The sequence below is a fragment of the Rhea americana genome, unplaced genomic scaffold, assembly GCF_003343005.1.
Source record: "Rhea americana isolate MKP2758 unplaced genomic scaffold, rheAme1 scaffold_230, whole genome shotgun sequence".
Lineage (NCBI taxonomy): Eukaryota > Metazoa > Chordata > Aves > Rheiformes > Rheidae > Rhea > Rhea americana.
The window spans coordinates 939,393-953,751 of NW_028186347.1; the positions used below are offsets into that span (position 1 = coordinate 939,393).

At 42.8% G+C, this 14,359-nt stretch overlaps 1 protein-coding gene across 2 annotated transcripts in view; it reads left to right on the forward strand.

Moving 5' to 3' along the window:
* The first annotated feature begins 3,167 nt into the window (after nt 1–3,167).
* Nucleotides 3,168–14,359, forward strand: part of KANK4 (KN motif and ankyrin repeat domains 4) — a 42,441-nt gene continuing 31,249 nt past the window's right edge. For both annotated transcript variants that reach the window (XM_085306071.1, XM_085306073.1), the window contains exons 1-2: nt 3,168–3,340; nt 7,406–7,552. The gene's annotated coding sequence lies outside the window, so the exon portion shown is untranslated. The remainder of the gene's footprint in view (nt 3,341–7,405; nt 7,553–14,359) is intronic.

Here is a 14,359-nt window from a genome sequence, read left to right on the forward strand (position 1 = left end):
CGCCGGGCGGGGGGCGCCGCCCGGACACCCCCTCCCCGGTTGCTATGGAGACTGCGGGGCGCCCCGGCGCCGCGCTCCCCACAACGGGAAACTTGGCGCGTTTTCCGCGGCGCCAGGACCCGCGCCCTCACCCCTCCTCGCGCCCAGGCGCTCGCAGCCGCCCCGCGCAAACGCCGGAGCAGAAGCCGCCGCCGGCACCCGCGAGGACCGGAGGGCCATGGCTGCCGCGACCGGCCCACGACCCAGAGGCGTGCGGCAGCCGGGCCAGACCGCCGCGCGGGCAGCGCCGGGGCCGCGCCGCCGCGGCCGCAGTCAGGCAGCGCGGCGGGCAGCCCGCGGGGTCCTGACTGGGCGCGCGCGGGCGCTGGTAACGGCCTGGCCAAAGGGCTCGGGCTTGGGAGGTGGAAGGGGAGCGGGGGCGGGGGGGAGGAGGCTGGGCTAAACCATCCCACAGAGCTTCCCCCTCCCCCCCGGCGGAGAGTGGATTGGTCCCCCTCTGACCCCGCCCCCTCTCGCCTCTGCCAATCAGAGCGAGCGGCGCGCGGCGAATCCCGGCCCGGCCGGAGTTGAACGTCCCTCTCGCGCCGTTCAAACGGGCCCGAGGTAACGGCCGCGCAGGGGGCGCGCGCGCCTCCGCGACGCGGCCGGGGAAACCCCGTGCCCGGCAGCCCCGCCCCCGGGGCTTCCCGCCGCCGCGTGGGAGGGCCGCGTGCGCCGTGACGTCAGCGCCGTTGCCCGTCCGCGCGCAGGATGAGGGGCGGCCGCTGGGGGGCGGCCGCGCGCAGGCGGCGGCCGGTTCGGGCCGGTTCGGGCCGGATTGGGGGGGAAACCTCATTTTCTAAATACGTGGAGTAACCATATCACTAGTTTTCTACTTTTTTTTTTTTTAACTCATAAACCAAAGGTTAATGTCTAAATTTCTGTGAGAGAGGTGCTAAAAAGTTAGCTGTGAAGAATCCAGTCAGTCACAGCCTTTGTCACGGCTACGGAAACCTGCATGTAGACACCACGTACCGGCAAAACCATGTTTTGGAAGTATTGGCGAAAAGAGCAGCGAACTAGGTGCTGCAAACCCCTAGAGAGGCAGTTCGCTCATAGAGTGGTATGAAAAGTCTTCAAAACTTTGGGCTATAAACGTGGTCTGAGAGACTAATTCCGATGGTGGTTGGAGTATATACGTATATTACGTGCATAATACATGTAGCAGCTATGGATTCAACAGACTGTGTCACAAAGAAGCTAAGAGGTTGGTTTATTGTTTTTTTCCCCTAGCCTAATGATCATGAAATACATACCTTTAGAAATGTAGCAAAGTAAACTTTAAATAGGTAGCTTAACTCTATTAGTAGATGCTCTTTATGAACAGAAGTGGTTCTGCGTAACCTGAAGAGATGTGCGCTTTCCTTTTGTAATAAAAAGAATAAAATATTTTAACTGTTAATGTCAATCTTAAAGTGAACATCTGTGGAACACAGAATCATTCTGCCTATGAAAAAAAGGCCTCAGTAATCCATTAGTGGCTTCACTTGCTCTGAATTACAAGATCTTGCCTTTACTTACGAGAAGGCCTCCATATTTCACAAATTCATCTGGCTCTGAAAACTGCTCCTTATTTACTCCATATAAGGTGTTTCACAACTGCTATCCACTGACAGGACTTACAGAGTGAGGTGGGAGAAACACGATGGAGTCGTTGCTGTTGTAAATGTTTCTTATRAAACATGCATCAACTGTGCTAAGTCGCCTTAACACAGTTAAGTAGGATCATAGTATACACTATTTAATATTGCCCTGAAGTGTCAGAAGTCTTTTAAAGATCTATTTTTTTATCTTGAGAACTAAGGAGTCTGTATGGTAGTCCCAGTTTTTAGGCATTGGTGTAACAGCTATATGAAAAGCCTGTTAAGCCAAGACGCAGTTGTTTGTTGCAAGTGCATCTGTGACTCCATTGGAAAACTTCTGTAGCACTAAGTTATTCAGTAATACATTTTAATAGGATTGGTTTCGTAACCAACTTTAAGCCATGCCAAATCCTTGGCCTTAGCATCCCTTCACCTTGGGCAGATTTACCACCAAATTTTAGCACTTTCAGAGCTGGGAGGACTCTAGGCCAAACTGCAGCACATGGCTGACTCGTATCCACATTCCAGTACATTTTACACCCCTCTCTTCAAGCTGTTCCCTCAAGATTTATGTGCTTGTTTTTTTGTTTGGAACAGTTACACATTTGTTTTGCAACAATGTATAATTATGACATTTGTTGAGTAAAACCTGTTAGTAATACAAGAAAATTGGAAGCCTAGCTCTCCGGCTGGATAGGGATTTTAAAGCAATTATTTTGGAAAGTTATTTGCAACATTTCTGAATATTTTTTAATTGCTGCAAGAATTAATTATTACTGTAGATCAGTATCCCAAAACACACATTTTAATTATGATAGAAATTGCTGTACACTCTAACAGTCATATACAATCTTGATGCACATATTTTGCTTTTTCTGACCAGGCAAAATATGCTTGTATGCCTGCACACACAGAGGCCCATCACCTAAGGAGGCAAGGTTCAGATCCTCAAGGTATATCTTAAACTTAGGATTTATATACTTGCCTAGTGGGATTTACAGAGCTCCAAATTTGGTTAGATACTGAGCTGCCATTGAAAGTCATCGGATTTAGCATRCATCTGAATGCCTGACAGCTCTCTAAGTCTGCCAGCCTGTATGACATTGTTGTGCAGATACCGTAGGGTTTCTGTTGCAGAGAGAAGCTGGCTTCCTGCAGGGCTTCTGTGCTGAAAGGGCAAGTAAGACTTCATAGAGTTCAGAGCACTAGCTGTTTTTATGGAGTATTGCTACATACCAAAAAGCTCTGTGTACCATGTGTCTTGTAGTGTGGATGCATAGAGCAGGTGAGACAGAGGTGTCAGACCTCACTGCTTCCTGACCTGAATTCTGCAGTACAGAATAGACACATGTGCCTTTAACTCCACTTCATAAACTCAGTTGTATGTTCAGAGCAGTTAAAGTACAGACACTAACTCTGTTACAGAGTTGCTTTTGTTTGAGACAAGTGTAATTAAGTCTTATTCAGGTGGGTGGTGCTCAAAAGCCATGTAACTACTTTGTTGCCTAATAATGTGTTTCATTAAATATGCTTTAGGTTGAGAATTTGAGGGGCCATCTGAGAAGTCCCTTCACTGAGAGCTGGAAGGACCTGAGTAATCGAGTCTGTGGTAGCAACAGGATGGTGTCACTGAGACAAGATGAAATCTGTAAATGCTTGGACCTTGAATTAGTAACAAACTGAAATGAAAGCCAAGGGCAGGAGTCCAGTTGCTCCAGGTAGGCTTGTGTTTGATAGGACAGTACTTCCTTAAACGCCATATATATGGTAAAGTATCTTAGGGAAAAGCTAGAATTCTTTTGCCTAAAACCCATACCCACCTAGGGAAAAAAGTAATGAAAGGTCAGTGTTTGAGGCAGCTATGTGTTGTCTGCACACAACTCCATGCAAAAAGATAACAGTGTGACCCTGAGAATGTGAGCCAGTCAATACTGCCTCCTAAACTTAATCTCCAAGGTCTACATCCAAGGGSGAAGTCATCTTACCCTATAATGAATGTTGAAGATAGGCAGGGCCAACTCACCTTCTGGAGATAGCACTCTATTGATTTGGAGGAAACCTACACATGTAGCTAAAACCACACATCTATTTTTTAGGTGGCCAATGGACAGTCAGTTGAATCCAAGATGCATGAGTAAAATTGTATCCTATGCTGTGGCCAGAAGAAAGTCCTCACTTCACATAAACCTCAGAATTTGCCTAGTGCATGAGGTATCTGCACTGGGCCAAATTTTACCAAGCAGTTGCACGTGCTGCATGCCCAGCACCATCGAGCCCAGGACATGGGGCTTCATTGATCTCCTTGTGTGTGGAACAACTTGCTGCCATACAGGCTAAAGAACCTGTTTAATGCCAGTCTAGCTGGCTACAGTAAATTTATAACACTTCCTTTGAAAATAGTTTCTCTGTTGTTTTCACACATTTTTTCCACATTTCAGAGGAATATCACAGGATGTGACACATCACAGGGAAACATTGCACTAGAAAAACAGAAGCTATTAACCTGAAGTACAACATTTTACTCGCACTGAATTAGTGAGTAGCAAATTGGGCTTTGATCAGAGCTTCAGAAGCTATGACAATTCACATGAATGACTGCTTCCTTGTAGTCACGTAAGCTGAAAACATCAGTTAATAAACCTAGGTGCAGAGCTGCTAGCTTTGAGTTTTAGGACAAAGAAGTCAAATGGCACAATTAAGCACATTTATTTATTTGTTATTTCACTAGAAGAAAAGTCTACCCAGTCAAGTACATGCTTTGCTAGTTACTGGACAAACATAATAAAGGTCTATTTGTGCCCAAAGATTTTACAATCTGAGAGACTAATTCCACATGTAYAAATATTAAGCTTTAGTTATACTTGTGCATATGAATAGGATCCATGGCTTCAAAAGGCCTAGAATGAGGCTTAAAGTTAAGCTTGTGAACATTTACAAGCTTGTGGCTTTACATTCACATGTAGTTACTGAGTGAAACAGAGAAGGGAGGCAGTAGCACAGAGTATTTTTGCATAGACTGGAAGCGTACACAGGTGTTTACATGGTAGTTCTGGGGCTTTGTGTTGTGTTTTATGTTTTATTTGGCTGCTGAATGAGCCAGTTCAGTTTTAATAGGAGTAATGATTATTTTAATCAACAAATACATCTGCCACACAGTCAATACATCAACTAAGCACAAGACAGTGAAGCACCTCTCAGGATATTTAGTCAGCAGGCTTTTAGAACAAACTTTACCTACGCTTCATTCCCCAGTGTGGTATCTAATTTTAAATGCTGTCGTGCAAAGAGACTTTTGTGTCAGCCTTTGATAGGACTGTTCTGCAGCCTAATAGATCTCAATATCAAGTCTTTTTCTTGGATGCATCTTAATTTTTCTACTAGCAATTTCATCTGATTATTTATAACCCTCATTCTGCCCTAAATAATACCTCTCTCTTCACATACAAATTGTTATCTAATTCTCATCATTATTTTGACCAAACTCTACTTTTTTCTTTTTATTTTTACTCCTAAGTTAGTCCTCTCTGGCTCCTAAAGATGAATTTAATTTAAGGGACATTCTGCTTGAATTATCTTTAGATTTCCTTTCTATCATCTGTGTGGAAAAATGTGAACAATGTACAGAGCATGTTATTTTAAACTAAATTTTTATTAATTAAATCATCAATTACTGTTGATTTCAGTGTATTGAATTTTAATTCTGTACCATCAAATGATCATTTTGATATCAGTGCAGTTAAAGCATTTTAGAATTTTGTCCTTTTGTCTTGTCCTTTTTTTTAATGGTGAAAAAGGACAGTGGAAATACTTCAGGTGGTTTTTGAGGAAAAATGAGCAAGATGATGAGAGATGATGTCAAGGAGATGAGGTGGTTTGGGTGGGAAGCCACTGAACATAGAGTCACAGACACAGCACAGATGGGCTATCCAGACCAGTAATCGGCCTGACTTCCCCATGCAGATGGCAGTAAGATTAGAACTGTCTTCATTTTTTAAAGAATAAGGACTACAGTAGGAAGCTAGGATTCATTCTTGATATTTTACGTGCATTTTTGGAGGTGATTTCAAGTCARATGACATATGGTAATGTTTGGAATGTGAAATGAGACTTTAAAATTGGCTAATTCTAACAAGCCTTCCAGAGAAACCTGTATCATGAATGGATTAGACAAAATCTCAGCTTTGATTCTGTCAGCTAGTTGTTCTTTAAAATTTAGCAGGGCAGTCAGACTTCTGCCTTTGCTTTCTTACATTGATGTACGTGCATATACCCACTATAATTCCAGCTTAAGTGTCTCCCTGAGATATTATATAGTTTTAACAAAATATATGCATTTATTTTTCCAAATGTAACACAGACTACTGTACATTCTTTATCATAATGTAACATTTTGGACCTCTTTGAGGTCCAGTTTGTCTTAGCCTTGTTTTTTCTGTGTCTCTTAAATAGCTAAGGTCCATCAAATGAAGAAGGCTACCATATAAAAAGTCCAGGTAATCATTGTATTCCAGCATTTATGGCATGCTAACTTCTTCAGGGAACACCAACATTTGAGATGCCCAGAACATTTTGGTTAGCTGATTCATGAATCAGCATTAAAAAAATGCAACTGAAGCTACCACTTATTTTTAGACTACAAAGACAGGAGAAGCAGAAGCTCCCCTCACTGGGAAGCACCTGCACCCACCAACCCCGTGTTATGCTGGTGTGCCTCAAAGGCATCTTTGCAGCTCCGTCTCCAAAATGACCCTTTGACAGCCTACCTTCACCACCTTAAGAACTATAGGATAGGACACTGAGCCTATGTGAAATCTCTTCTCTACCAGCCCTTCACTCTCTCACAAATTCTTATGCACCCTCTTAAACTATGGCTCACTGTCATTAATTATTGCAGAGATTTTTTTCTAGTAGGAAAATGTTCTGTTTAAATATAAGAAAATGTAGTTTTTTCTGTATCACTCCAAAAATAGAAAAACACCTAATTAAATATTTATTGTGGCTTAGCAAGCTCAATAAAGGAACTGTTGTCTTGGAAGCCTCCAACGCATGGGCTCATTACAACAAAGAGAAGTTTTCAAATATGGGTCAAGGAGGGAGCAAGTACAAGAGGCAATAATTGCATGTGTACAATTCTGAGACTCCCAAACATGCAAGATTAAAATATGCCTATTACCATAGACTTTGCAGCCATATATTGTTAAAAATAGTTATATTAGGAAACTAGAAATCTCTATAGACATAGTCAAAAATAACCATGAAATGCCTGAAAAGAACAGATTCCCAGAAAGTGGGATTTCTGGACTCTTGGAGGAAGTCTTTGTTTCAAAGCATCATCCCGTACAGGAAAAAAACCTCTACTGCCTCTAGTTGTTGCTGAGTTACATGAATTACAATGTTCAATGCTTGAGGTATATCAGCAGTAGGCCTATAAATCTGTCAGGGTTCCTATATTGTCAGAATTATCCTGTGAACGTTGTGAACATGCGAATTGTACGCAGACAGTATGCATTTTCACTACCCTCCCCACTCCAGACCCAGGGATTGTCTAGGGACCTTGAAGYGGGAGTATCGGTAATGTGCACTCGGCTCTCCAGTGTTCACACTAGCAGAACCAATTTAGTTTTTGAGGAACATGATTCTTAGTCAAACATCCTATTGCAGGAAATAGAAGAAGCCATTCACAGAAATGAGGATATTGACCGTAAAACGTCAACACAGGACTGATTTTAGGTAGAAGCAATATCAATGAATATTTAGGATTCTTATTTTTTGGTGATCCACAGGTCATCCAAGCTCTTTCCCTTTTCACTACCAGACTGAACCGTGGAAGGAAATTCGGGTGATTCACTTTGCTGCAATTGAAAGGAAATCTGACTCTTCCCCCCAGCAAGCAACCTGGGACCCTCACAAACCCTGAAGCTGTTCTGACTGTAAGTTCCTAAAGCTGTCTCAAAGCTGTATTCTCACATCCACTTTCCTAGCCGTAGGATCTCAAGTCATATTATAATCCATCATTTAACTCTGGTATTGTTATCTCAGTCTGGCTGCTCTCCTTTCCTAGAGGTGCCTCATCAGGCCCTTACCTGATCCCCAGTAACAGGGTGGCATGTGCAGCTTGACGTCATTCCTGGGGACACAGCTCCCAGGTCATATCGGGCATTAGGGTCTTCTCCCCCAGATCGTGCTAACATGGGGTGCGTAGCAGCTACACAGAGTAACCCAGCAGGCATGGCCTCYGGGAGGGCTTGCTGCAGTTCTGCTTGCTGGAGAAGCCAGGAGAGCTTTACCAGCCCCAGCCTCTCCCATGTAAAGCCAAGCTAAAATGACCTGAGCAGGGCTGGTTATTGTCCAAAAAGCTTTGGATTAGACATCTTTAGATATACAGACTTTAGGAAAAAACAGGAACCGACTAATGAATAAATTGAAATAAATTGCCATGGTTCTGTAAACTCTGCTGCAAAGACTGCAATGGTCTCCTTTTTGTTTCAGCTTCCAAAAGGCAACCTTCAGTTGGAGGCCTGAGCCACAAAATGTGAGCTCTCTGTACTGGAGAGTTTATAGTTTTTGAGACTGAGATCTGTAGCTCCTGATAGTACAGGCAGTATATAGTCTTAGCTCTAATTTCTTTCTCTCTTAACTTAGGAGAAAACACAGTTGGACATGATCTATGAACTTCCTAAAGTTACACATAAATGAGAAAGTTACAAAGTTACATTATACATGAGAAATTACCAGTAGAGATAATTGCGTGGATAACATTTAGATAAAACGGATTAGATCATAACTATGTAAACATTTGTGGTTCTGTACACTGAAAATCTGCCAAATACAAGATCACTCTGCCACTGGGTCTGAAACAGAACATTTCTTCTTAAATGTCTTTGAAAGCTAAGTTCTCTACTGCAGAAAAAAAGTCATGTTCCGAGTGGACTGTTTTTTTAGTTTTTTTCCCCCCCATCTTTTGTCTCTCTATGCATATTTGCTTTCACAATTCACCATCTAGTGCTCAGTTTAATATAACATACAGCACCACAGCTTCACTGGTAGCAGAAGAAGTGTAGTTTTCTGTAACGGAGTGGAATTCAAATGAGAAGGCAGATGCTATATTGCAAGTCGAAAATAAAATAAAATAAAATAACATAAAATGAATTTTCTCCCTGCCTCTGTTAATGAGTTAGAATAACAGCTCAGGAAGCTGTAACTCATTTCAGTAAGTAATAGGAGGAAACAAAACCTGCAGAAGAGTGAAATGGCACGTGCTTGCACCATCTGCTGGTGGCATCTCCATAGACAGATACACCTATCTAGAATAACTTTCATAATTCCTCTCAACTCTGGCTGGATACATCCACATTTAGAGACATGAGACCACAATTATAAAAATTCAAGATACAGATGAGGTTAAAAAACATCACCTGGTACAAGAAGGGAGCAATAACTGGATCAAAAGGGGAATGTAGTCAAAGAAAATTAATGCTTGTATGAGCAGGCCACAGGCAGTCTGCTGAAATCATAGCTCCAAAATATCATAGCGTCAAATGCCCTTGCTTGGCTTTTAAAGAGGTTTATAACATGTAGCATTTTTATCCGTAGGAGCGCTGCTAAGCTAAGGGATCACATTTCGTCAGACTGAAGGATGAAACCACAGGAGTGGGGAGGAAATGCTTCTCTCAGTGCAGCCTGGCTCCATTCAACGGGGTATTATGGGCAAATCGTCTCAGCACTGTCAGGCACTAACCACTGTTAAAGCACTGGAGCACCCATCATGATAGGTCAGCAGGAATTACATGGACCACCACTTGGACTGGACAGCAAATCCCATTTGGCTAAAACTCCCGAGAGCCAAAGCTAAGGCTGAGAACGTCTGAGTGTCACTCCTCCGTAAGTGTTTGCTTTAGTATGTAGARCATACACACAAGGGAAACTGCATTGAATCTTCAGCACGCATAAGCTCAGGGCCACGCACAGACACATGCACTTACTTGGCAGCTCTCAGACTGGGTTACTGTCCCTGCAATGGGTTTGCTGCATGTCTTGTTACCAGGCTGTGCGCGGACGTGCTCACAGCAAAGGCCCTGGCCTGGGCCACTGCCTCTAGTTTGAGGAACCTGTTGCTACTGGCATGGGGCTCGGTGTGGGCTAATTTAGTCAGTGTCTCACCAAACCACCGTGTAGACCTACCCTTTGTCTTGTAGCATTAATTTCTGGCAGAAGGCCCCTGTAAGCTAAATCTATTTCTTGTGCAGTATTCTTCTTCCCTCTTTTTAGTGCAAAAATATATGAAATGAAATCATATCCTAATACTCAGAGAAGCAGCACTTTAGAGATGGGAATGAGTGATAGAAAAAAGAATAATGATAGATTTGATGAGAAAATTATAATTGTACTTTACAAGATCTATACTGAAGTATGAATTTCCCTTTCTTTGAGTAGATCTGGGGTCTAGAAACAAGTATCTGAGTTCCAGTTATGGCTGTACCAGTGCTGACTACATATATGCAATATCACTTATTGTTTATGCTTGCAAAGTCATAGCAATTTCTTTTAGGCAATACAGCTGTAACAAATTGATTTGACAGGCAAGCTTGCATGTTTTGATTTGAACATTACAAAAGTGATCCATGCACTCCACAAAAAATACGCATTTTCCATACCTGTTTGGGGATCACTGGATGTGAACAACTCAGAATGGAACTAAGCTTTCACTTCTTTGAGTGAGCRTGAGGTGGGTTCCTGGCAGGTTCATCTTCTTCTTCCAGCCTTGGGGGGTCACATCCACCCTCCAGGTTTTTTCCTCCCTGTATCTGCTGCTGCATGTAGGGAAGCATAAATGATTGTTTGGAGAATGAAAGGAGACACATAGCTAGGGAAACATTGTAGAGAACTGTGTTGCAGACTAAAGCATGGYGCATGGGTGTTTCTAGGTATTATGATAACATGGTCTGTAAAATATTCCCTAATAGACCTACTTCACTATGTTGGTATTTGTATTCCTGTAACACCCAGAAATTTGCAGAAACATTTCACCCTGTTCACACCATCAACCAAAAAGTGAACATAGAAGATCATAAACATGACAAATGAGTGTTGATGTGGCAAGATTTTAGCATTTGTAGACCATAAAAGGCAGATCTTGTGAGCACAGGAAAGTAGTTTGCAAAGAGCCTACAAAAATGGATGTTGGCACCACTGTAACATACTACAGAACAATAGTGATTTTATACTGTGTTTCTAAAACAACTTGATCACATCCCACCCCTGGACCCATCATTGCAGATTTTGAAAATTACACAAATAGCAACAGCTGCTACGGAGCCTGAATCCCAGCCTGATCCTTCCTTCTTTGTCTCCTTGCAGCTGAAGAAACACAGGGCGGGAGTCTCTCGTCCTGCCTTCCTGGCTGTTCTCTCTTTGGAGCTGCAGGGAAAAACCACAAACACCACACTGCAGAGCAGGCAGGGGCAATGTCTCCCACAGGAATTAATACCACTATTGGAGGGAAACCTATTTCTCCAGGGAATCCTTTCTTTAGCATCTGAACTACTTCTTCTTTTAAAGATAATTGGGAGTCGTGGGTTTCGTACAAGCAAARAATATGCAATTTCTCCATGACACCAGCTGTATCAAATTACTGTTGTTATGATTACTTATATTGAGAAAGACAGCTATGAACATCCCTAGTCTTCCAAAAAGTTTGAGATCGCACTCTGAGCTTCCACACCTCTAATTTACCCACTCCTCCTGTCCCTGCCCTGTTCTCCTTTCCATGGATTACAGGCAAATAGGAGGATCCAGTCCTTGTCTTAAAAAACAGAAGTAAGAAAAGCTAAATATTTCAGGCCTTGAACCAAATTTTGTTGTTGTTTTCACCTCTTGTATTGACCTCTGGAAATTAGATCATTTTAAACCTGAGTTGGTGCCAGTTCCTAAGCAGGCGTCTGATGCAGAGAGGTCAAGGCTGGCCAGTCCCACTGACCTCTCGCCATGGAATTTCACCTAGTGATTTCTGCAGCAGAAAGAATTCCCCTAAGTGTGTTGTCTGGCTTCAAAAGTAATTTTAAGTATCTGTGGCCTGACAGAAATAAACATTTCTGAAAGCTCTTAATGACTCATAAATTTTCCTAAGAATAGCTGAACTGTGCAAGACCAAAAAATGTAGCAAGGAGTACTGTCTCTAATGCTGCCCAGCAGTGGATCCTAAAGGAAGCCGTATGAGAAAGAGATAGCGTAAATAGACCATGTCTACATTTCTTGCCATCCCCTCCTGGCTTCTGCAAAGCAACATCTCAGAGACTTCTTGAACTATCATGTTCAACGGYGCTATCTCAGAGCTATCCTCAACAACTTCACCTAATCCATTTGTAAACAATTTATAATGCTTCATTTAAACATACAGCAAAGTAAGCACTCCTAGTTTATCATACTTTCTTGGATTAAGATGAACAGAAGAAGAACTTAACACAACTCTTATGCATATGCATGTAACACTTTTAGTGTAATGCAAAAATCTATATGAGGGAGATACTCTTTCAAGCTGTCATGCAGTAAAACTTAAATAAGTGAAAAGGGAAACTTTTTTATTCTGTTTGCCCTAAAGTGGTTTTTTTGGTCCTTGTTGCCAGCCTGCTGGCTTTTCTGGGGCACAATTGCAGAAGTTCATGTGCATACTGTAAAATATGACTTCTTGAACCCCCCCCACGCACACACTTACTTTTTAAAGCTTCAATAAACAAAACAAAACACAAGTTCAGCTGAATACCAATTACTGTAAGAGCTTCCTTTGGTGCCCAAAGTATCTACTGCAAAARCCTCATTGCTGTCATTGAAGTTAAGGATCCACCATGGCTTTAGCTATAAGCCTAAATAACAAGCAATATTTAAGATGCACTGTTCCAGAAGCAGCAATGAAAGATACTGTGATTCAAAGGCCAAGTCTGCACTTTGTAATAGGTATGTTGTTCGGGAATGTGAGAAGAAAATAATTTAGGAATCAACTCCCACCTCCATCAGGCAGCAATTCCAGAAAAAATAATTTCTCTTGCAAATATGGTGAAATAGGAATACTTCTGTCAGCTTAGCTTTGGGACCACCAATCACTGTGAACCTTCAAGTGTCTTTCGCTTTGGGGCTTTGCACCTTCTTAATGCACTTTTAACTGAAAATGTCCTACATGTCAGATGGACACTTAAYGTAGCGTACGGCTCACAATATAATATAGCAGCATATGCCATGGAAGAGGTGGTGTAATTATCCCAGCAAGGGAAAAAAATCTTTCTGATATCAAGATATCTCTATTCTGGGCCCTGCAAAAATAGCTTTACAGGAGTGGCATGGATTTTCCTCATGTCAGCAAGCCAAAGACTCCCTTAAAACTCAGTTTTCACTCGCTTCTTTGATGGATTGTTAAACCAGCAGGAAATGTCTTCTTGTTATTCAACATATCAACCCATCAAGTGGGAGTGAAAGCAAGACCAAATTGTGTACCTACCTTGTCTGTGCAAAGACCAAGTAATTCCAAAGTTATATAATGGGTGATTTTATTCCTACTCACTTAATAGGAGCATATTCCAGGCCACAAGCTAGCTGTGTTTGGACATGCAGTTCATCTTACAGCTCATGGGATTCTTGTCTTGCCTAGCAAACAGGCAGAAGAGGAAACCTGACCCTTACTCTGCGTCATCATGTTGAGATGCTGGACATTCATCCTGACCCAAGCTGTGGCTTTCTGGTGAGCAGAAAGAATTGATCTTCTTAGGTGACCAAGCCATCTTGGTTTACTTCGGTCCATCTCCTCAATGTACAGCAGAAGTCTCTCTGAGCCCTACATGTGGGTATCTGTTTTGCAGCCTGGAGAGTGAAATGTACAGCTACAAATCTCACTGTTGGTAGGACCACTGGGGCTCAAGACTTTGTTCTGATTTACAGCATTTCCCAGCCGGGTTTGAAAAGTATTTAAGCTCCTCTTGAAGGAGCTGGGAGTTAAAGCAGGCTTCACTCCTGCTAGGCACACTTGGTGTTTGTAGTCCTGACCTGCCTCTGCACATGGCAGCCATGCAGCTGTCCTCAGCGTTGCTGAGCTGTGGCTCTCCTGTGCCCCAAACATCTGGGAGCTCAGCTTCAAGTTTGCCTCCAAATGCCTTGAAACAAGCAAAATCACAAGCTTTGTCCTAAAGACGAAGCTATTACAGGTCACTAAACACTGTTGGCTTCTTCAAGGCATATTGCTGGCACCTTCAAAGGTAATGTCAGTATAGCACTGTGCTGCAGGTGGGCAAATCAAGARCATGTAAATCATGAGGTGGCTCAAAACCTAAAGCTTGAATTGTATTTTCTCTGTATGTTCTGTGTTAAGTGTCACAGTAAGGTATTGGTAAGAGGGGCTGCTTTATAACAGACAGCCTCGAATTGCTGAGACAGAAAACAGTTGGTCCCAAATGCAATGAAAGTTCTCCAACTACAGCCCGTCGCTACAGATTTCCCSTTTCCTCCGTTCGTGAGTGTCCTCTCTGCAAACAGGATTAGTGGTGGGGTTAGAAAAGTAGAAATAGAACACCAAAAAATGAAACACAGCACAATAATGTATTCATAAGGAAAAAAAAATGTGTATTTTGCTCCTCGCCTGGCAGCCTTTCCCCCCCGCGCTCCGCCGGGGCTAATGAAAACCACACCGCGGCAGGCCGAGCCCTGCGGCGGCGGCTCGGCGCTGCCGGCCCGCCCGGTCCGGCCCGGCCCGGCCC